The following is a 25,517-nucleotide window of genomic DNA, read 5'->3' on the forward strand; positions in this document are numbered from 1 at the left end:
GCTATTCTGTGTTCTTCCAGTAAATTCTGTTTTTGCACAATGGGGGAGGGGGCATGGTTTAACGAGTGGTAATTTAGCAGATTATTAGCAAGTTAATTGGTTTCTGTTGTTGCAACTGAAGATCCTTAACATATATATCACTAGAAATAGGCATTTTAACTAATTCTAAATAATGAAACTAGCTAATGTATACTGACTTTCTGACTAGACCTTTACTATGTCTTATGTTTAATACATCTTTGTAACAGTAAATGTCATTAGCTCCTTTCACAGATAAGGAAATTAAAGACCTAGCTTTTCATGCCACTTTCCCACTTGGTGACTGAGTTTCCTTGAGCAAGGCTCTGAACTTCTCTGAGTCACAGCATCCAGATGTGTGAAGGGGTTGATTACATGCCCACCCACGAGGTGGCTCTGAGAATTATACAAGATGATGGAGGTATACCAGCACTTCATAAACTGGTCGTGCCATTCAATGTAAATCTTATAATGATTTCCTATGGTCAAAGGATAAATTTTAATACTCCTTCTTGGTGTCTAATGCAAGCCATTTGTTCTTTCTGCACAATAATAACAACTTTTAAAACATGGGTTTTAAGTGAAAGTCCCAACAACTATGTACACAAGGATAATGAAATTCTTTTTCTTGAAAGCAACATTGTAGCTTCGTGGATTTCCTGGCTGCTTTACTCCCTTGCTGGGCCAATCATGGCTGAAGCTTGTGTTGTGTTTTTTGCTTTTCTGATCAAACTGAGAGCCCTTTCTCTCTTTTTACTCCTATTTCCCTCCTGTCTTTCCCAATCTCAAGGCTCCCCAAGGACCAATAAATGCCAGCAATGACTACAAACAGACTTCTGAGGGTTTTTAGTAAATTACAGATTAGATCCAACGTCCTGTATTGGAACTGAGATTCAAGTTAAGGCTTTCCGAAGTCTACTGATGATTACATAAAGAGTAAGTGGGAATCGTGAAAATTAGGGATATTATTTCCAAATGGCAGTATTTTTAATAGACAATGCAGGGGATCAGGCTGCAGTATATTAGCAAAGGATAAGGAAAAAAGGAGAGGAAGGTAAACAGACTTTATTTGAAAAGGCCCAATGAATATTCTTATTGGCCCATAGTGCCATCTTGTGGAGCATTTTTAAATAGAGTTTGTTTTTCAGCTGTGATTGCATTAGTTTGATTATTCCTAATCATGTAAAGCTCCCATTAAAAGCAGCAAATATTTCCTGATAACCCAGGAAAGCACAGATGATCACACCTGGGAGAACCAATATGTTGGTGATCTCTTATCCTTGCTAGGAGTGGTTGACCAGTCATCCCATGCTTCGAGTTATTTTTTTCTCTTGGCCTTCTGTAATAGCAGACATTCATGGTTCTGACAGTTTCCTTCCAGCCTCCTTCACTGAATCCACATTATTTACGTAACTCCAAAGATCCTATCTTTGCCTTCTCGTTCTATGTGCCAAGATTCTTCACCTTTTTGTAGATTATTAATCCATAGAGAATCCATAATGATCACCTATGGACTGTGGTCTTTCTCTTCAGAAAATAGCACTCATATCACCATTTTTCCCCACACATCTTCCCTCTCCACTCTCTTTCTGTTACACACACACACACACACACACACACACACACACTTTTGCCAAAAAATTTCAGGGGATTCGCAAAGTTCCTGACTCCATATTTGGATCACTGGCTTTGCAGCATTACCTTCAGTGATGTGATCGAGCCCCAGACTTGGAGCTATCACATCTATGAAGATGCATCTCAGATATCCATGTCCTCTTCTATCTTCCTTCCATCATTTCCAGCCTCCCCCTGTATCCCTGATCTACATGTCTTGCCCTTTAGCTTGAGTAACTGCCTCTCAAAAAATGCATTGGACACATTCAAATTCAGAACCATTTAATGCCTGGCTCATTTGCCACCATCTATGGGAAGCCATTTCCTAATCAAAGAGAATTAAACTTTTCCTTTTGTTATCTCTCAGAACTTTTTTCAAATTCTTTGCATAAAATATTTCAGACTTTCCACAGTTTACAAATGACTAAGTAGAGAGTAAGCTCTTGAGAAGATACCACGTTCTATTTATCTTTTCAGCATCTATCATACTAGAGGGAGGGCTCTACCTTGTAGCTGTTCCTTTAACATCTGTGAAATTAAAAGACTTGGTTTAATTTTTTACTCTATGCCTTGCAATATGACCATGAGCAAAGTTAAAGTCTCCAAGTCTTGTTTCTTCATCTGTACCCAGTAATCTGCTAAATCCTACATGTGGATCCTTGGAAGAATTCAGTAAGGTTGTGTATGTAATTCACTTGGTCCAGTTCCTGGCACACAATTGGTGGTCCAAATATGTTTGCTGGTTTTGGGGGTTTTTTTTTTTGTTGTTGTTGTTGTTTTTAATAAAAAGACCCTCAGAGGAGGAAAAGAGTTGAGGTCACTCTCTCCAAAAAATGTCTTCCTGTGATTTTTGGAAGCAAGTGGCTTTCCCTGTCTTTCAATTAAAAAAATGATCAAGAAGTCCCTAAATTTTAGGAACTGAGCTAGGTACTAGAGACACAAAGATGAATCAGTGTTTTGTACTAATATGTCCAATCTTTGGCATTTCTCAGTTGATACTGAGATGCCCTTACCCAAGAGGCATTATTGTATTAACAATATTTATGAAAGTAATTTTCTAAAGTATTATTTTGTTTAGGCCTATGAATGGGTTTTCAGTCTGAGCCAACAGCTAGCAAGAGTAATCTGGTTTCAGTCTCATGACAATTGTGGTTTTAACAGCACTGGCAAGTTGTCCATGGTGCAGTAGAAAGTGTACTGAAGTTGGAGTGGAAGGTCTAACTCCAAAGGACACATCCTTTCTTCCACACCACAAATCCAGAGAAGATTGAGTTTGGACTTGCCCCATTCATGGAGGTGCTCACTACTGTTGATATAAATTCGTTGATGTCCTGTAGGGTTGTATTTGTGCAAAAAATCCTCTTCAGAATTTCATTTTTTAATTAAAAGTCTGTTTATTTTATAACTAAAAGCATAATATCTTGCTGATTCTGCCATATCACTTGCCAAATCATTCTTTAGAATGTTGATCCAATTAATATTAATAGTCCCACCACCTGAAATGTGAAGCCTCCTGTTTCCTCATATCCTTTCCATCCTTGTCAAACTTAATATTCTCTGAAAATCTGATTTTTGTCAACTGATGACTATAATGCAGTGTCTTATTGCTGCTTAAACTGGACATTTCTATGACTATGAGTGAAGTTGAACTCTTTCCCTATGCTGTGAGTCACTTGAGTTTCCCATTCTGGCTCCCCTACTCAAGTCCGAAACTTTGTGTTGGTATTAATGCCTTTTTGTTGTTGATTTGCAGGAGTACTTTGTATATCTTAGATACTAATCCTATTAAAAAATTCTCCTTTTTTTTTTCATTACCTTACAGGTCTTAAGTTTCACATTTAAGTCTCAAATTATCTAATTTGTGTATGGTGTGAGGTAGAAATCTCACTTTGCCTTTCCTACTCAAGAAGCTGCCCTTTCTCTGTTGACTTGTCTTGACATCTCTATCATATATCAAGTTCCTAGACAGATGTGGATCTTCTAAACTTTCCATTTTGTTCCATTGTAGTAATACATTATTCCTGCACCAGGACTGTTTTTGTTACCATGGCTTCATAGTCTATCTTCATATCTGCTAAGGAATTCCCCTTTATTTACTCACCACTTGACTTTTGATATTAGCCACAAATATGAGAATTAGACTTCTACTCTATCAAAAAATAATGCTGGAAGTTTTCTGAATTGTATTTAATTTATAAATTAATTTTAGGAGATTTGGTGGTATATGGTAATGGTACCATTTTAAGCCATTCCATCTGTGAACATAATGCTATAGTATTATGTTCAGAAATTTGTCTCTGTCTTTTACTTTACTCACTATAAGAGTGCCATGCATTCTTTGTTAAGTAAATTCCTAGATGTGCTATGAATTTATTGCTATCATGTTATTTTCTATTATATTTTCTAGTTTTTTTTAATTACTGATACTAGAGGGACACTAACGCTTGAATGGTCTTTGCTAATATTACTGATATCTCTTATTAGTTCTAATAGTTTATGACACTGTTCGATCTGTTATGTGGATTGTTGTAACTTTCCTGGGTAATTGGTACCAGGGGGAGGGGCTAAAGTCCAGTCTTAGTTGCTCTCCTGGTGAGTTTAAGGAGGAGAGGGACCATACCGGAGAATGCTGAATGTTTGGAATCACACATTGTTCTCAATCTCTCCTATTTGCCACTCTCACCAGGCAACACTGTCCTCTGTATTGGTTTCCTAGGGTTGATTTAACAAAGTACTTCAAATTGGGTGGATTAAACAACAGAAATTTATTTTCTCATGGTTCCGGAAGCTAGAAATCCAAGATCAAGACATGGGCAGGACTCTAAGACCCATGAGGAAGAATCTCTTCTGTACTTCTCCCCTAGTTTCTGGTAGTTCCTGGCAATCTTTGGCGTTCCTTGGCTTATAGAAGTCTCCTCCCCCACCCAATATCTGCCTTCATCTTCACATGGTGTTCTCCCTCTTTGTGCGCCTGTGCCCAAATTCCCCCTTTTTATGAGGACACCAGGGATGTTGGATTAGAGGCTTATTACACTCTAGTATTACTTCCTTATATCTATTTAATCTGCAATAATCCTATTTCCAAATAATGTTGCATTCTGGGAGTAGTGAGGGTTACGACTTCTACATATGAATTTTGAGACACCCATAACCCATCACAGCCTTCAAAGGACCTGTCAGAACCTGTGCCTCTAGTGCTACAATATTATAATCAAATCAGGTACTCCTTGATAAGTCTGCCCTCACCTTTATTTGCTTCCTGCCCCAACTGCATATGAGTGTCATTTCTCTTTGGTCTCTGTCTGGGGCTGAGCTTATGCTACTGGGTTTCTGATTTACACTGGCAGAAAATATGTGAGAAATAAACTCAAAAGAACTTCCTTCGTCTGCAGTGCTTATCCTGTCCATGTGAGCTGCCATTTTCCCCCCATATTGTGGCCCAACCACTATTTTCTCTCTGGGAGTTTACTATAATTTTTATTCTCTGTTACTTCATCTGTTACTTCATCCATTTCAAAGGATACATTCAATGGAGGAAACATAGTCTGTGCTAATTTGATATCTACACAGTCATCCTCTGCCTGAAATTGTTTTTCTAGAACCTCGGCATGCAAGCCAACCCTTAGTTCACCAGCCATTTCTGAATTAAGAAAGGGGAATAGGGCACCTGGGTGGCTCAGTGGGCTAAAGCCTCTGCCTTCGGCTCAGGTCATGATCCCAGGGTTCTGGGATCGAGCCCCACATCAGGCTCTCTGCTCAGCAGGGAGCCTGCTTCCTCCTCTCTCTCTCTCTGCCTGCCTCTCTGCCTACTTGTAATCTCTGTCTGTCAAATAAATAAATAAATAAGTCTTTAAAAAAAAAAAAAGAAAGAAAGAAAGGGGAATAAAGGGAGCTTTTACAGTCCACCCAAATGGAGGCAGGTGGGTAGGTAATTAAAGCTAAAAGCAAAGTTTTAAAAGATATTTTAAAGATTTTTGCTCAAGAAAGACTAAGCAGCTATAGAAGAGTCAGAATATTGATAAATGATGGTTTCCCAGACATTGTTATTGTTGAAAACAAAAAGATGCTTGTTAACGTGCCATGGAGATATTCATTTTTCTTTTCAGCATTATTCAGTTGACAGCTCTGTTGTGACTCTTCCTTGTGTTGCGATGCACTTTGAACAGCTGCATGTAATGACAGGATCCCTGGGGTGGGAGACAAGATTCCCAAGGCCCAGCCTTTATCACTAACTGACTCATCTTGAGCAGATCACCGAGCCTCGGTTTCCCTCTGTCAACCAGGGTTCGGACTCATATACAGTTCAATTCTCACCAGATTTAACATGAAGTAGTGTCTGCTTGTCACGGTGTGAAGATGAGTGTGCATGGTATCTCTGTTAGTTTCTCAGAGAACTTAAAGGAGCTATATGTTCCCTCGCTGCAGGTATATATGATCTACCACTCAGATCATATATACCTACAGTGAGGGAAAATACATATAATGTCATTAAAAATGCTTTCTGTTCAGAAATCATGCTTGCTTGGCTATTGTTGTTTCTATTTAATAGATGATTTTTCTTATAGCAGTTTTAGGTACATGGCAAAATTGAGCAGAAAGTAGAGTTTCTATACATATCCTGTCTGCATTGCACACAAAGCACTTACCTCCGATTGGCAACATCCCCCACAGATGATGCATTTGTTACAATCGATGAACCTACACTGACACGTCTCAACTACCCAAAGCCCACAGTTTACATGAAGGATCACTCTGGGTGTTATTTATATTCCATGGGTTTGAACAAACATAGAATGACATGTATCCACCATCACTGTTTCATACAGAATGGTTTCACTACCTTAAAAATTCTCTGTGCTCCACCTGTTCATCCATCTCTCCTCTGTCATGCTTCTTTTTTTTTTTTTAAAGGTTTTATTTATTTATTTGACACAGAGAGAGAGAGAGAGAGAGAGAGATCACAAGTAGAGAGGCAGGCAGAAAGAGAGGGGGATGCAGACTCCCTGCTGAGTAGAGAACCCAATGTGGGGCTCGATCCCAGGACCCTGAGATCATGACCTGAGCCGAAGGCAGCGGCTTAACCCACTGAGCCACCCAGGTGCCTCTGTCATGCTTCTTTAAAAAAAACAAACAAACAAGAAAACTTAGCATAGATTTTTATTTTGCAATAACTTAAGATTTTCAGAAAGGTTGCAAAAATATTACATAGAATTCCTGTATACTCCTCAGCCAGTTTCTCTCATTGTGAATATGCTACATTTTCAGTGTGTATTTGTCAAAACCAAGAGACTGACATTTGTACATTGCTATTAACTGAACTCCAGACTTTATTTTGATTTCATCATTTAGTTTTGGAAACTAAAGATGTGAATTACCCTTCTAATTACATCAAATTAGGGGGTACATATTTGCATGACACTTAACACATGACATGGTGATATTAACTTTCACCACGTGGTTAAACTAGTGTTCGCCAGGTTTCTCTACTGTTAAGACACTATTTTTCCCTTTCCTTATGCTATTCCTATGAGAGAGTCACTGAATGTAGCCCATGTTGGATAGGTAGCAAGGAAGGGGAGTAGCAATTAAACTTTAAGTCTTGAAGGGGGCAATCCACATATATTATCTGGAATTCTCTTTTATTACTTACTCATTTATGTATATGTTCCATTTTATTTTGTTTGTTTTTACCATATGTCAGTGATGTGAAACAGTTGGTTCCCATCAGCTTGGGAGAGCCTATTGTTAAATTTTCAGGAATTTTGCAAGCTGGTTGACACATCTTGGCAGCCTGAAATCAACCATGGTAGGAGTATTTACACCACAGATACTGGCAAACACTATAAACCGGGGGTTCCCCACCCACCCCTTCCCCCAGAGAGCTAGTTGTTAAACAGTTACCAGCACACTCCTATATGCCTACATGCCAAATAAACATAAAATGCAAAAAAAAAAAAAAATCAAAGAAAGATTAGATTAGTGATTAGATATCACAGTGGGCTCTTTATTTATTTGCTGATTGAAACAGAAAAAAAAAAAAAAGTGAGAACATGTCCCTCTTCTGCCATCTCACTCCTACCCTAGATATTACACCATTGTGTTCAGAGGCTCAGCCATAAGTGTGAGCAACCCATCTGCTCATTGTTCCCTTCAATGAGTAAAATACGTCATCTCAGGAGCCCTAACACTACAGATTACCAGCTGATCAGCTTTTAATATTTATATTTATTTATAAGTATACATATTTAAATATGATAAGCATATTATATTTATATTATCCTGAATGCAAACATGACTTTTCTGGATCAAGACAATCATTATGACTTGCAGCAATACATGTTTCCATTCCTCATGCCCCAATACTTCCCCCTTCTGAAGTGGTACAATGAGACCCTCCCCAGCAGGACAGGAGCCCTGAAAATAGGAAGCTGAGAGCTTATATACATATTGCTCCCTCCACTCCAGAGAGAAGAGAAACCCAGTCTCCTTAATGTCTAAGTATTCCCTTTGGGAAGAGAAGGGGAAAGTTCCTGAGTTTGTACCCTTCAAAATAAAAATAAATGTGTTTCCTCAGAGTAGGTTAGATAATTGGAGTTTATAACCAAGGTTTTATTCCCCTTTGAGGCATAAATGCAGAGAAAGACAAGTTTCTAAATCCTTCCTGAGGTCTGTTGGCTATTCAATCAAACTTCCCAGGCTAGTCCTTAAACCAAGTCTCATTTCTTTACTCAGAAAGTCCTAGCTATGCAGAAACATAAAAATATCTTTTCTACTGTCACATACCACCTTCTGGTAGAAAGCAGGAACAGTACAGATTCGGAAGTTTTATTTAACAAGAACTAAAAGAAGAATGAAACTCCTTTACTGTCCTCAGTCTCTGGGGTCTTACACTTTCTTTTATCATCCAAAACAACCAAAGTTATGGTTTAACCAAAAAAGAAGCAGCAGCCCCAATTTATGGAAACCTAAAATCAAGCACAAAAGATTTTTGAGGACAGCGTTTGGTCTCGTGAAGAAACATAAGTAACAAATCCTTTGCCTCATGGAGAATGAAAAGTAAACTCATCAGACAGAATTAGTGATCTGTCTCCCACAGGCAGCCCCAAGTAAGAAACTAGAAGCCCTTTGACGTCAGTGATTCTCAAACATAACCTATGACCAACTGTATCTCTATCTAACTGTAACTCTATCTCTATCACAGCAGAGCTCCTGAATTGGGATCTCTGAGATGCTGGTGCCCAGCAATCCATACTTTTACAGTCTCTCAGGAAATCCCCCCCCAAAGGCAAACAGATTTGGCAACTTCTGCTCCAAGTATTCTCCCAAGCGAGAGGATATGGTTCTGGGAAAGGTGTGCAGTTCCACCTACAGGTGATCCTTGGTATTACAGAAATTCAATATACCGCTCAATATACCAGTTAACCAGAAGTATCCTCTAGGTGGAGTATAAAAATAAAAAGATAAAACATTTATTTTTCTACAATTATTGCTTAAATTATACTCTTTAGAATGTATAACTCTTATAACTGAATATTTCAACTCTTTTGAAATATTCAGGGTCATCTTGGGCAGAATCCATAACTTTCCAGACATAATTCGGTTATTAAAAGTCCAGAGTAGTTTAAAACTTCAGACTTAAACACAATTTAAAATCTCATCTCCTCACCACCAAGCAACTCATCCTAGATTGGTGACATAAGGGATTAGGATAGAAGTTTGGGGCATGAGCCTCTCTTTTCTCCTCAATCTAAGAGCCCTTAAAGCAGAAGGAGAGCTGTTGTTAGCCCTGAAACACAAGCTCCCTTTGGCTCCCTTGTTTTGACATGCTCTCCTGAGGCTGGTGGAAAGCAGAGAAGAGACACACTTACTGTGGGAAGAGATTCCCAGCCCCTTTTCTGAGTGAGGGTCCTCTTACTGACCACCCAGGGAGTCCCTCTGCTCTGCCTTATTCTCTGACATCTGTTTCCCTTATGTGGAGCCTAAAGGGCTCTGGGTCCCTCTGGGTCATCATCTGAGGAAACTGGAGCAGGTGTCCCTCTCATTCTTTTCCTCCCAGGTACTTGTCCTGCTGGTATGGTGGACTCTAGCAAGTCTTCTGCCTTCAGGAATATAGAAGCAAAAAAACAATTAACGTCCTTCAGAGGACATGGCATGCTGTCCCAAGAACTCCTTACTACTGTCCACTCCACTCTGATGGCTATACTGGGGGACCTGGAGAGTCTGCTGAACTTCAACAAGCTACTGGCAGTTCATGCAGATACCTCTGATTCCTACAAATGGCTTTCTCGGAGCAAAGCCAACAGCCCTTCACTTGGGTCAAAGGGCGAAGCATGGCCAATAGGTTTTGCCCACCTCTACATAATCCCTGATTGGAAACATCAGATCCAAATAAATGACTGGCAGCTCTTTTTAGAGTGGGACATGCTCCATATTTTTTTGTTTTCAGTCTCAGGTCCTAGTTACCAACAACAGAGGGTAAGGAAAAATCGTAATCAGCAGTCTGTTACACAGTCATATTCCCCTGAAGCTAATTATAGGAAAGGCATTGAACTCCAACCAGTCTATTCATCATTGTATTTCCCATTTCCAACAAGGTATCTGTGACATGGCAGGTACCCACTAACTCGAATGAATGAGTGATGAATGAATGGACGCATGGATGGATGAATTTGTTTCTATGTTGGGAACCAAATTAGAGAATAGATTCTGTTTTCTTCTCATATGTGTACTTAGAGATATTGTTGAGAATCAGTAGCCACCCAATAACTATATAACTAGTAATAATAAATATAGCTAGTAATAATAATAAGAGTACTAGTAACAATAATATAAAAAACACACACCAAATACTATGTAGGGGTTATAGTTTTAATACCTCCAACAGCCCTCTGATGTGAGTACTGTTATCTCCATTTTACAGATGAGGAAACCAAGGCTTAGCTACTTTAGTAAAAAGCCTCAGTATTCTCAGGATATATTAAGATTTCCCTCATTGAGCTTCTTTTCTTGACCACATTGAGCTTCTTTTCTTGACTGAAACCCTGCAAATTTTATTTTTTGACCCTTCAGGGTAAGGATGGCAACTTGATGTAATTTCACACAATAATACCTGAATGATAACGGTTGCCTGCAGCTCCAAGTGGATGAAAATACTGGGATTGAAATCGAATAGTTATGCCTGCCATCAGATGTAAGGGGCAAGTGGTGGGACACACACATGCATCCTTGATCCAGGCATTCATTCATACCTTTTCTAGCAAAAGTTGGAAGTTGGCAAAGTCTATTTCTGGCGTCTCCAGCATTACCTCCTTCTACCACCTTCTTACCCTCCTCTTTCTTAGGCTCGGTGTCTGGTCTCTCCCCCACTCCCATTTTGTCATGGATCACTTTTACTTCAATCTACACGTGTCTGTATTGTTCAGACCTTCTCGTGGGTATTTGTATTTAATCTCTAGGTTCATTGGGTGCTCTGGTAGAATAGAAAGTGCACTGAACCTACAATCTAATTGCCTGAGTTTCAGTTCTACCTCCAGTATTTATTTCCTGTGTGATCCTGCTACACTGACTTAATTTCACTCCGCATATCACTTCTGTTGAAACAACTTCCAACATTGCTTTAAGAATCAAATAAAACCATGAAATTACAAGACAATGTAAACCCTAATTATTAAGACATGGCAGGATTTGTCTGCAGTTGAAGGAGATTCAGGATCTGGTGAGAAGTTAGAGGAGATATTCTCCCTGACAGGTAAGGTCTCTCAGAACCTCCGGCATTCCCCCATTTGGACAACACTGAGCAATTCATAGTAGTTAGGATGGTAGGTTAGAATTTCATTTCCATTCTGTTCCAGCTATCTGACCCCTGGAAGTCCGTGTCTCTTTTTCCCTATATAAAAAGAAAAGAAAAGGAAAAAAAAAAGAAAAGAAAAAGAAATGGAATAATGACAGTGATAATAGGACAACAATGAGGTCTGATGCTAAGTGTTCAATAAGTGTTAGCTGCTATCTTCTCCCTGTCTCCTTCTCTGTCCTGTCTGACAATTACCATCTTGGCTTGCAAAGTTGGTTACTGATGACAGAAACCTGCATGAGGGGCACACAGGTCAAAGAGGTGAACACTCCCACCTCAGGTACTTCCTTTGTCTAAACCAGTTCCCACACCTGCTCTTGTAGACCCTTCATGGACAACTCCATCACTGTGACCCCACAGCCAGGGAATGAATGGGTATTAGGGCTTATCTGGTCTATTAATTTCCCCATAAGGCACTTCCATGGATTGGGAGGAGAGTCTGACCAGGACTAGTGACTTAGTGAAATCGCACACTTTGGAAGCCAGCAGGTGTGCATGTGAATAGCTATATGATATTGTACAAGTTACTTCAGCCCCAGTACACTCTGGCAGACACTCTTATTTGGCCAATCCAGTATTTACTTTCATCTCCTATCTCCTTTTTTGTCTTCCACAGTATGATTGTAAGGCTAAATACTCACTCTCTTAACTTTCCTTGCGACTTGATGTGGTCATGTGACAACGTTCTGGCATGTAAATGAAGTCTTCTGGGGTTTGAGGGGGCTTCTGGGAAATGTTTTGCTCTTCCAATTAAAAACATAATAATAATCTAGTACCGTCCCTTTTTCTTTCCTCTTGCCTTGGTTGCAGACATAATGGTTGATGCTGTGGCAGCCATCTTGCAACTGTGAAGAAAAGCCTGAAAGAATTACCCAGATGTCAACCCTGCCATTGTTGAACTCCTGAGTCAACACCAAACCAGTGTGAGGCAAACAAACTCCTATTCATTGCATTCACCCTTGATAGTTTCTCAGAATTTTTTAGTCAAAAGCCTTTCTAGGGGTGCCTGGGTGGCTCAGTGGGTTAAAGCCTCTGCCTTCAGCTCAGGTCATGATCTCAGGGTCCTGGGATCGAGCCCCGCATCCGGCTCTCTGCTCAGCGGGGAGCCTGCTTCCCCTCCTCTCTCTCTGCCTGGCTCTCTGCCTACTTGTGATCTCTGTCTATCAAATAAATAAATAAAATTTTAAAAAAAAAAGCCTTTCTACCTGAAATAATCAAGTCTGTATCAATCAAAGGAGATTACCTGATTCATAAGGATACTGAAAGAATTAAATGAGAAACTGTAGGTAAATCAGTTTGAAGCTAACAGATGTATAACAAATGTTAGACCCCAAAGACCCATCCCTTGACTTTCCTCTCTCTTCTTCCCCTGTGGATTTAGTGAAGTGTTTCTTAGCCAATAATTTTATCTGCTACCACAGTTCTCCTCACTTCTCTGTGTTTCCTAGAAATAGTCCCACCATCAGGAAATGGTGCAGTGGAGTGGTTAAGAGGGGTAGACTTTGAGTCAATGAGATGTGGGTTCAACTCCCAGGTTGGCAACTTATTAGCTACAGACCTGGGCATGTTGTTTAATCATTTCTGAGTCTTGGTTTCCTCATCTATCAAGTAATACTAATATCAAAGTTCTGGGATGATTATTATAAAAAGTTATTTGTTGAGTATAGTGTCTGGCACATGGTAAACAGTAAAGGCTGTTGATGGCAATTGCTGTTCTCACTAATCTGTAAGTGCCTAGAGGGCTAGCACCATGTCTGACATTTTTCTTTCGATTCCAGGGCCTGGCAAAAACTAAGTACCCAATACAAATTGGCCGAATGAATGAATGAGGCAAGATGCTTCTGGAAAGTAAGTCTCATCCATCTTGTTTGCAGTTGTATCCCTTATCTAAGACTGTTCCCAGCAAATAGAGGAATAACAGTATTTATTGGGTGAATTTTTGGCCTTTAGTCAAGATGAGTCTCCAATCACATAAGAGAAAGCACTAAAAGATGATATTCAATATAAGAAAATTTATTTTATGGACTTCTTAGAGGTAAACCTATTTCATTAATTTGGATATATTCAACTCTGATGCCCTTTCCCTTTGAAAATTATATATAAATAAGATTCTTATATATCAATTCTTTCTTACAATTAAGACAACCAGTAGTAAAAGTCATCTTAATGTCACATGACATTTTCTCATCCACTTTGTCTTACACAAATATTTCTGTGATACAGCCTTAATTTTTAGATGTATGTTCAAAAACTTGGATTTTCCCATTTGGTAATATCTCTGTATTTTTTGAAGTTCATGATTCTATATAAAAGATTTTTCAGATTCACTATTATTTCCTTCTGTCTTTTCATTTGTTAATAATATATTCTAATCCCTCTTCAGATTTTTTTTGTAGATTTTCTATATTTGAAATGTTAGCAGGATATGAAGGGTGATAGGACCTATCACTACATCATTGTTCTTTATTTATTTGAGCTGAATTATTGCCAATGGCTTTTACAATGTACTGTCTTTTATAATGCTTAATTTTCTACATATTTCTATAATTTTCTACTTGTTCTAACATGACTGATTTTTCTTTCTCTTTCATTTTCCAGAACCCAGCCTAGAATTTTTCACTGTCTTTCAATTGTTCTGAATGAAAAATCATATTAGTGATTCTCATTAATATTTTAGGAGAATAAGAAGAAATAATTTATTTATGGTCTTTAGTGCTCACATTTTGCCTGAAGGAGTAACCTTTTTTTTTAAGATTTTATTTATTTATTTGACAGGGAGAAATCACAAGAGAGGCAGGCAGAGAGAGGAAGGGAAGCAGGCTCTCCGCTGAGCAGAGAGCCCGATGTGGGACTCGATTCCAGGACCCTGAGATCATGACCTGAGCTGAAGGCAGCGGCTTAACCCACTGAGCCACCCAGGCGCCCAAAGGAGTAACCATTTTTTATTTAAGGAAGAAAGACTGTTGTCATCATTACCTCTCAGTAATAATTCAAGATGCTTGTTATTAATGGGTATAAAATTAAATTTGACCTAGAACTCACTGTTTACACCAAGAACTTTTCAATAGTCAAAATTGTTATAATCATAACTCATATTTGTATAATTTTGGGGGGTTACCAAAACATTTTCACATTCATTATCAAATTTACTCAGCAATACATCTCTTTGAGGTGGGAATAGTTTTACCAATTTGAAGGTAAGGAAACTGAGTCTCAGAGCAGTTATCCAAGATTAAAGTAGAAAGAATCAATCTGACAGCATTACTGGAACTCACTCCATTATTATTTGATAGTTGTCCCAAGAAAACCAAAGAATGAAGGGAATTTAGAGACTAGTGATCGAGGACAACATGGCAGTTGAAGCAGTTAGACCTGGAATTGAAGTACATCTGTGTATCCCACAAGAATTAGTTGAGGATATACTATGTTCCACTGTTGCTCAGTAGTTGGGATAAAATGGTGAACAAGACAGATGTGATCTCTGCCTTCCATGAACTTACTGTCTAACAACAAAAAAAGAAGTAAATAAACAGGTATTGGGAATCACAAAGGGTATCCAAGGTCTCTTCTTACAATTCATTCAGTTTGCAGGTAAAGAAACTGAGGTCCTGAATGGTGACAAGATTTGTCTAAGATCTCACAGGCAAACTGTCAGAAATCCAGGACAGGAAGCTAAGATTCCATACTTTTGGTGTAATGGTTTCCCAATACATAAATACCATCTTCAACATTATTATTGAATAATAGGCCAAAGAAAACAGGGAGATTTAGAATCAGAATTCTCTTACTCTTTACTAACTGTGTCCTAGAGATAGTCTAATTTTTTACCTCCATAACATCCATCCCCTGCTTCTGCCAGTAAATCATCAAGATGAAGGTTTCTCTGGTAAAGTCCTGTGACATGATTTCTTCATCACTTAGAAGTTTAAGCTCCAAGTAGCTGAAGACTTCTTTAAATAACTAGGAAATACAGAACTAAAGTACAACTGCCTTTTTTTTTAAGGTTTTATTTATTTATTTATTTATTTTATTTTAGAGAGCGAGAGCAGGGGAAGGGGAAGAAGGAGAGAGAGAAAATCTTAAATAGACTCCTCCCTGAACACAGAGCCCAACGCAGGGCTTGATCCCGTGGGGTTTGTATTCCTATACCAAAGACTGCAAGTTGTGGAAAATTAGTACTTGTTGGATGAATCTTTTGAGCAGTAGTTCTTGCCTTAGGTGTGGATGGGGAATGAGTTCTCCAGTTCCCAAATACTGTCATCACTGCCTTTTCTTTTACATTCTGCTTGTTTCGCTCATTTATGTTCCTTGCCTGTGTCTGAAGGGACATCACAGGTACTAGTGTGGACTCAAATATGCGGGAAAAGTAACTTCATTTTGTCTAATGCCTGTCTTCTGCATCCAAATGGATACAAAACTGCAACTAATGAGTAGTAGCATGAAGTTGAGTTCTCTACATTTCTTCCAGTTTAAAGCAATGCCATTTCAGGATAAACAGCCTAAATTTCATAAGCCTGAACCCTTGTGACTCACTCTGCTCATCACTAAATTTAGCCATGGGGCTAGATTAAGAAAAAATAAAATGAGATGTAGGACATTTAAAAGACCAATACCGGCCATCTCTGGATTGGACACAACAAATGGTGTCCCAAGAGACAAGAAGGGAGGAGAATAAAACATCCACCACCTTCCATTCTGGTCCCATCCAGGAAATAGCTGTCAAAGAGACAGATGTGTCCTCATTTCTCCTTCCTGGGCTCTGGATGGGAAAGGGGAAGGTGCATCCAAGAAATGAGAAGATAGTAAAAGAGCAGGGTGCATTGCCACACTTACATGTGGGGCTCTAGAAAGAAATCTCCTCCCATGATGCCCCAGAAACATCACTGAAAAAAATAATCCCTAAGTGCCTTTCGGCACATCAGACAGACACTGATCCAATATATCAGGAATAAAACTACATTCCCTCCTCTCATAGGCTTATTTTCCAGTTGAGAGAGACAGATATAAGTGTGATACCTAAGTAAATTATATAGAATGGTCTTCAGTTGGGGTGTTGTTTTTTTTTTTTTTTTTTTAAATATGATGCCAGCCGCCATGGGAAGAATAGACTCTAAGGGGGTCTAAGGGTTGGCAGCTACTTTGGTAATCCGGGCAAAAGATACCAGTAGCTCCAACAGAGTGGTGCTGTAAAGTGGGGAGAAGTCATTGAATTTGGGAAACATTTGAAGATAGAGCCAGCCTAAGTTTCTGCCCCACTGGATGTGGGAGTGGGAGAAAAATAGAAGAGTCACAGATGACGCTAGTGTTCTTGGCCATAGTCAACTGGAAAGTGAAGCTGACAGTATCTGAGGTGGGAAAGATGGGAGTAGAGCAGCTCTGGGGAGAAGATCAGGTGTCCATGTAAGGTCTGAAATGTTTAGTTGTCATCAAAGTCGAGATATCGAGGAGAAGCAAAGGGGATAAATTTGATACTGTACAGAAAAGCCGAGAGGGAAATGTCTTCAGTTTCTGTGTAGTAAAAATGGGACACAGGAGTCCCCATGCATCCTCAAAAAGGGATGCAGCAGGGAGCTGTGTTGAGAGCTAATTGTCTGCTATGAGTCCCCTGCAGCAAAGAGCTGGATATGGAAGTGACAAGGGCCTGAGAGTTCTACGGTGCAAATCAAAGCTGAGATGAGGCCCAGTGGTTACTTCATAACCATTGTGAAGTATACCACTCAGTGGTTTTAAGTACCTTTACACTGACGTGCAGGCATCCCCACCATCCACCCGCAGTACTATTTTCCTCCTGCAAAATGTCAATTCTGTCCCCTGAAGCAACAGCTCCGCACTCCCCTTCCTCCAACACTCAGCAACCACCATTCTACTTTCTGTCTCTATGATTTTGACTACTCCACATACCTCGTATAAGCAGAATCATGTACTATTTTTCTTTTTGTGACTGGCTGACTTCAGTTAGCATAATGTCCACGACATTCCTTCGCATTGAAACATGTGTCAAGATGTCCTTCCTTTTCAGGGCTGAATAAGTCTCTAGTATGTATACACCAGATTCTTTTTGCCCATCACCCACCAATGGGCATTTAGGTTGCTTCCACCTCTTGGCCATTGCAAATAGTGCTGTGATGAATATGGGTGTGCAAAGGGATTTATTTTGAATATGGACTGCATCAGGATTCGTTCTCTCATTGAATTCTCCAAAATACCACACGGCATGGGGTGGCAGACTCCTGAGCATCTTGCAACATCCATTCTCCCTTCTTCCTTAGTAATAGAGCCATCCCTAGTTTTAAATGAGCATTAAATGAACAAGGGCAAAGTAAACCAAAAACAACAAAGGAAATCTGTTGATGCTCAATTTCCCTTGCAGCTAGTTGTAACTACATCACCAGGTTCTCTCCAGTGAGTGTGAACAGAAGTGATCTGTGCAACTTCCAGGCAGGCTGTTCAAAACTAGGGGTGCTTTTACCGTCCCTCCCTCCCTCCCTTCCTTCCATCCGTCCTTCCTTCCTTCCTCCCACCACTCAGAGATGAGGAACAACAAGATAGAGGGATCATGAGTTTCTGACTTAAGCTGTTTGTGAGGTGCATGACATCCCTCTGTCTTGCGTTCTGCTTTGAGGTCTCTGCTGTGTCTCTGCAAGTGTCAAGCTGTATCCCAGCTAATACTGATAGATTATCATTAATGTCATTGCACAGATAGGGAAACTGAGGCTCAAATAAATAGAAGGACTTAATGGAGTCACAGCCACAGGTGGACCAGCTCTGCCTGGTTCCACACCTGCGTTCTTTCCATTATACCATCTTGCCTCCTATGTTTAAGTGAGATATATGCATATGGGAATGTGTGCGCCTGGGGGCACACACATGTATATGTGTGTACGTGAATTTAGATTGTTTCACTGACTTAATTTTTCTGAAAGAAATTTTTAAAATTACAAATTAAATGATATTTTAATTGTACCAGAGCACTTAGGATTTGAAAATATTTGTTTAAGATTTTTTTTTTTTATTTGACAGAGAAAGACACAGAGAGAGAGGGAACACAAGCAGGGGGAATGGGAGAGGGAGAAGCAGGCTTCCCGCTCAGCAAGGAGCCTGATGTGGGGCTCCCTCCCAGGACCCTGGGATCATGACCTGAGCCGAAGGCAGACGCTTAATGCCTGAGCCACCCAGGGGCCCCTGAAAATATTTTTTGAAGATTTTTTTTTTAAAGAATCCTTTTATAAAGTGAAGTTTACATCTCCAATTTTGTTTTGTTTTGTTATGCAAGTCCAGGTTTTCCTATACTATATTTAGTTTACTTAACACAGAGTATATATACACACACACACACATATGAATAGGTAAGTATGTCTCAATGGCCTTAAAAGCCTATGATATTTGTTTTCAAGCTTCATTTGTCCTGTTGGAGGAGGGAGAAATCTAGAAGGGGGAGGAACAAGATAGTCAATTCACACTCGAATTTTCAAATAAAATTTCTATAGACTTATCACATTTGCAATTTAAATTGTTTTTCCATTGCATGAGTGGTTTAAAAACTAAAAAACAGAGGGAAGACAATGGAGCAAACTGAATCATTGGTTTATAACCTACAATGACCACGAGTTTAACTGGGAGTGTATGACTGTACTTCCTTAATTCTGCCATCTGGCAAGGTTTTCCATGTGATTAATGAGAGACCATTGCACAACATTACCAGGAGAGAAACAATTCCAATTATGCATAAAGCTAAACCATAATTACTATGCAAATGATTTCAGTAATGCAATAGAATGGGATATCTGGTCATTACAGGGCAGACAATTCACAATGCTAATTGGGGTTAGTCTGTTTTTAGAAGGTAAATAATATTCACAGTAAAATAAATCCAAACTAATATTAGGTTTGATTTTGCCTATAATCAAGGGGCATGGTCTGCTTCTGAAATTACATGTACATTAAAAACATAAACGATACTTGCTGTGGTCTCTATCAAATGTAAAATGATTTTGGATTGAAAATACTGGGAACAAAACGATACTGAGATGAGATTTAGGATTTGAGAGGAGGGGTCAGCAGTTGAGAGTCTTCAGGCCAGAAGATCCATGTAGAAATAGACAAGCTGTAACTCTCAGAGTTGCCCAAATAGACCTGGGGCACGAGGTGATGCTCAGAACCTGAAGAACAGGGGAGAACAAAGAAAAAGAAAACTCCTGTTCTGTTATTTCCTAAACTTTGCTTTTTTCCCCAGGCTCTCTTCCATTAACCAAGTTTAAGTCCTATACTACCACCTACTTGTTCTCTTATGATTATTTTCAAATCAGTTTCTTCTGACTCCCTCTTCCTCCCCATTCATGCTCACCTCTCTACCATTCTGTGCTATGGTAGCTCATGAGGTCCTTCCCTTCCCCTGCAAGTTCCACACTTTTTGTTTCCAGGGGAAGTGCCCTTCAGCAACCCTTTCACTCCCCCTTCTGCACAGCCACTGGGAGGACACAGGACCTGAACTTGGAAAATCAGATTTATGCTCCCAAGACTCATACAGAATGGAGCCTCTTATCCGAACACCCTTGTCTGAATTTTGAGCCATGCCAGCAGCTTTCCCCATCCCTTGGATATCTGTCTGTTGGAATCCCTCCAACAAAATCCCCTTCTAGATGATCATCACCAGCATTTGTTTCTGTGGCTTTCCGAAAAGGAACTCTAACTGATACGCTTCTCCTGAGAAATGGAAGATCTACATGGCATTCAGTGGAGGGGGGTGAAGAGAAGTTCATGGTACTCACCTAAATTGGAGCTGTTTCTAAAGATTGCTTGCATCAGTTTGAATTTGGAAATATCCTGTGAGTATATGGCATCATCAGAAGCAGTGTAAGTAGTTAGTTCAGAACTAAGCTCCCAAAACAGACCATGTGGGTTTGAACCTTACTTTTTCCACTTGGATAGCTGTATGGCATTGGGCAAGTTGCTTACAAGGAAAATGGAGAGAGCAAGAATACATTCCTCCTACGATTGCTAGGAGAATGAATGAGTTGTATGTGTGGATGTCTTAGAGCAGATCCTGATATCAGCAAGAGTTATAAGTAGGTAAAATGTGATTATTAAGATTTCTGAAAAAAATAGCCTATGTGGGTAGGCAAATAAGATTTAAAACATAATAACTTAATACACTTTCTTGGCATCTGTGTACAAGGTTTTAGGTAGTATCCGGAGTAGTTCCTCTGGGCCTACAAATATCCCCATGATATTGCCATTACTCAAGTTTGGTGGGATTTTTTTTGTTTATTTTTGGTTTTGTTTTATTTGTTTGTTCCAGAATTGCTCCTTTAGAACTTTATTTAAAGCCTACTGTACATAGGTTGTAGTACCCTTGTTCCAGTTGGAAAGGGATTCAGTTACAAAAGTACCAAAGGTAAGTGACTATCAGAGTTGGAAGACAATGTGGAACCACTGTTCCCGAGGTCACCCAAACCCTGCCAAAAAATAAAATTGCAGAAGTGAGGGCATATGCGTCTTTGCTCTCATAGGTCCTAGTGGCACAGGAAACCCAAGTCCTATGGCAAAACTGCAGGTGCTTGCTTGTCTGACGGCAAAGTTTCCAAACCATGACCATAAGTGCCCTCGGCCCCTTACAGGGTTTCTGATGACCTCCATGGAAGCCCAGCCCTGGGACAAGTTCCTGTCTTCCCTCCTCCTAAAAGGGATTGATCAGGACCTGCTTCTGCTGATGCTATCTCTTGGTTTTTCACTCCCAGCCCTGTCCAGAGTGCTTGTTAGACTCTCCAAAGGTGACCAGAGTTTGATGCATATTACCTTGAACCAGATCCCAAGAGCCAGATCCGTGGGATATTTGAGAGCCCACTGGTGTCTTAGTAAATTTCATCCTCTACACAGTCCTGGATTTGAAGATAATGCCCCTCTCAGTTTTCTGAGTGAGACATTTGAGCTCCCAGCTGGCAATTACAGTAGGAAATGAGTTCACGGTTCTCACTCCCAGGCTCCAACACACACTGTGTTTTGCATTCAAGACTCCCCAGTGCCCTCAGTTGTCTTGGGTCGGGTGTGGCAATGGTGGATATAGTCAAGGCACTGGCATATTTCAATGCATGTCTGATTCAGAGAAACAGTGGTGGTTGAAGAGAAGCTTGCCCCGTCATGTTCTAATCCCAAAAGCTGGTCCAGTCACCAAGTCCTGTGTAGGACACAAGGGGTGGTATCATCTTCTAGAATAAGTCATCTTGGGTGGTGGGCAGCTGTTCTTATCTTTGGCACTACCCTCCTCTCTTGCTTTGGGCTTATTCTGCCACTCTTTTTCTAGCTTGTTGAATTAAATAGCTTTATTTGTAATTTTCCTTTCATCCTCTGTCTAATAAATGTATTAATTACATAAAGTATTATAATCACTAAACCCTATTATCTTTTATTTGTAACGTTTTTATTGTTATCCAACCTAAATATTTTGTAATTTTACTATAATTTGTTCTTGAGGTACATATCATTAATTTTTTTTCATTTTTAAAACTATAGAGATTATTATAGTATTGATTGCTAACATGACTGCATTTAGTGGAACAACAAAGTCTATAGTGTATTTGTTTCAGGTGTTTGCTGAGACCAGGTATTTGTGGCTTTGTATATATTTATTCTTCAACTGATGGTATAAGGGTTTTTTTAATGCCTCCTTATTGTATTGTCCAAATCTCCTTAATCCTTAAAAAAATCTGTCTGCCTTATTTATCAGATTCTAAAAAGAGTTATGTCAAACTCTTCCATGATTAGTAAGAATATTGCCATTTTGTCCTGAAATTCTTTCAATGTTGGTTTAAATGTATTGAAAATGATACTGGTTGTTGCAGATGATTTCAGAACTATTTTAGTTTCCCAGTGAATTGCTTGATTTATTGGTCTGTGATGACCTTCTGTGATTTTACTGCTGTGAAAAGACTAATATCAATTATTAATCTATTTTAAGCATATATTAACAATCCATGATTACTGGTAATGATTAGGCTAATGTTAAATTGTTTTTAACTACTTTTTTAAAAATTTGGGTTTGTATAGAAAAGGGCTTTTCAGGAGTCAATGAGAGTAGTTTGGGCCCAACCCCATTCAAGCAAGCTGTCAGTCTGTGAGCTCAACATCCCTCTGCTGAGGCCATCCCCACTTGTGAGAGATAGCAGATGCATGCCCTATAATTTCAGTCATTTCTCTCTTTGCTCTGCATGCCCTGGGTGGAGATGAGGATGGGGATCCGCAAGGCTAAGTGGATAAGATGCTGCTAATACACACTTCTTCATTGGCCACAGGCTACCCCAGATGCTGCAGAGCTGAGGTCTCCTCTCTGAGCAGGGTCATCTGGCTCCTGCTACTGCACTGCATCTCTTTCTCATCCCAGCTCAGCCTTATCAAGCTCTCTTCTCCAGAACAAGGAATATGTCCTAGTGTCTAGGAGGCTCAGTGGTCATCAAGATATTTCAGCTTAGCTCAGCTCAGCTATGAAGAAGCCTGGAGACCAGGGGAAACCACATGGCCCATTTGGGTGTATGTTTATGCTATAAACTGAGGGAGGTGTATTTCGTAAAAGTCTGAGGTCATTTCTTCTAACTGAGGGAAATGCTGGGAGTCTATGAATCTTATTGCAATAGGTGACCTGCTTTTCATGTTGGAAACTTCAAATCCTAAGTACTTTGTCAAGAAATTAAACAAACAAATCCCCAGAACTGAGCACAGGAATGATGGCAAGGGTGTGAATATTAGAAAATTCTAGGGTGGAGCCTGGCAACACTGGAACACTTTTCTTCAAATAAATACTCAAACTAATGGAGACTTTTTTTCCAGAAACTTCCTCTTTTTTTTTTCTGAACTTCCACATCTCTAACAAATGAAACATACCAGTTTTCAAGACAATGCAAGCTATGTGTAAGTATAAGACTTTTAAAAATATATAACATGCTTTGAATTTTATTTTAGTCCTCCAAAAATCTAACAAAGTAACTTTCTGTCTGTTAAAAAAAAGACTTTAAAATGTCTATTATATAGACCCTCTATTTATAGTAAATCTTTCCTATATCAATGTTTTTAGTCTGAAGTTTTCTGTAATTTGGGAGAATCAAAATTCAGATGCAAAAAGCACAAAGTCTGAAATCACCAGCACAGCCGTTCTGCTATTTCACTAGAGGGCAGCATATAATAACAAATAATAGTATTACAGGGTGATGAAGTAAAAAGCTATTTTTTTTTTAATTTTTTTAATTTTTTTGACAGATAGAGATCACAAGTAGGGAGAGAGGTAGGCAGAGAGAGAGAGAGGAGGAAGCAGGCTCCCCACCAAGCAGAGAGCCTGATGCGGGGCTCGATCCCAGGACCCTGGGATCATGACCTGAGCGAAAGGCAGAGGCTTTAACCCACTGAGCCACCCAGGCGCCCCAGTAAAAAGCTATTTTAATAACAAATGTCAACCTCACAAAGACTCTAAAACAACATAAAGAACTTAAGAGATTTTCGGCTTAACTTTAAAGAGTCGTGGATACATTAGAGGCATTATTTTACTCCACACATTCACACATTCTATTTTAAGCACAAATTCTTGAGACTACAGGAGAATATGGGTAGAAGCATTGGATTCTCTGAAACATCTTTTCTTCATTTACATTTAAACCAAAGGAAAGGAAAACAGACTTCCCAGCCAAGAAAGTTTTCAACAGATACTAAGAACCAGTTATAATAAAACCTCTCCCAATGTCAGACCTTGAATTTTATTTGGCAATTAGCAATCTCGAAAAGAAACTCGAAACTTTAGGGAAACATGCCCACACCACTGAGAAATTTACCTAGCAAACTGTCATTCTGCAAATTCAGGGCATGAATGTGTTTTGCTTGGCCTTAGTGTGTGTGTGTGTGTGTGTGTGTGTGTGTGTGTGTGTGTGCTTTCAGAACTGCCTGTATTCACATTCACTCTTTTCCCTACAAGAATCCAGATCCCTGGGTTATCGGGAGCATACAGAAAATCTGCCAACATGGAGTCCATATTTTCACATGCAACGTGGGACTGGGATCAAATCGTGGCTACTCCTTTTGGACCAAGCAAGAGCCCTTCAGTATTTCTCATTTCCTCTGACTCTGCAATGCAGATTTCCTAACTATATTTGTTTTCTATTGTCATGAAACAAATCACCACAAATTTAGAAGTTTAAAACAACACCTACATGTTAGCTCACAGTTCTGTGGGTCAGAAGTGACTACATTTTCTGCTCAGGGTCTTACAAAGCCAACATCAATATGTCAGCCAGGCTGCATTCCCATTTGGAACTTAGAATCCTCTTCCAAGCATATGGTTGTGGCAGAATCATTTCTTTGTGGTTTTGGGCCTGAGCTCTCCATTTTCTTCTTGGTTCTGAGCAGGGTTTCTCTCAGTTCTTATTGGCTTTCTGCATCTCTCACCACGTGATCTCCTACCTCTTCAAAGCCAGAAAAGGAGAACTTGCCGCACACACTAAATCCCACTCATGCCTCTGATCTCCCTCCAAAGTAGTTCAGTCCCCTTTAAGAACACACCTAGTTAGTTCAGCCCCACCCAGGTTACTTTCCCTTCCTTAAAGTCAAGTGTGCTGTATGACATAACCTAATCATGAGAGTGATGACCCATCACAATCACAGTACCAGAGATGATCCAGATGGTGTAATACAAGGCAGAAACCAGAATCTTGTCCAGTACACTTGGCTGAGAGTCAGTTTGTCATTGATTATCAAGCATAACTCCCTATTTTTTCAGAAGAGAGTTTAAAGGAAATTGAACTATTTCTATGCAAATATTTCCATTAAAAATTGAGAAAACGATTGGAGGAAAGGCCACATAGTTGAAGAAAAAGAAGAAAAATATTCCTACACGTTTCAAATGAAAATAAAGAGGACTATTTTTAGACACATTTATGCATTTTTGTTACCCATCTGGCTGCTTTGGGGGTTTTAGTCTGTGACCTGGGATTTAAAGCATCTCCTGACATCTCCCTCCATTGAAACCTCTGAGTGCCTTTCAAAATTCATCCCATGCTCC

This window comes from Meles meles, chromosome 2 (genome assembly GCF_922984935.1).
Source record: "Meles meles chromosome 2, mMelMel3.1 paternal haplotype, whole genome shotgun sequence".
NCBI lineage: Eukaryota > Metazoa > Chordata > Mammalia > Carnivora > Mustelidae > Meles > Meles meles.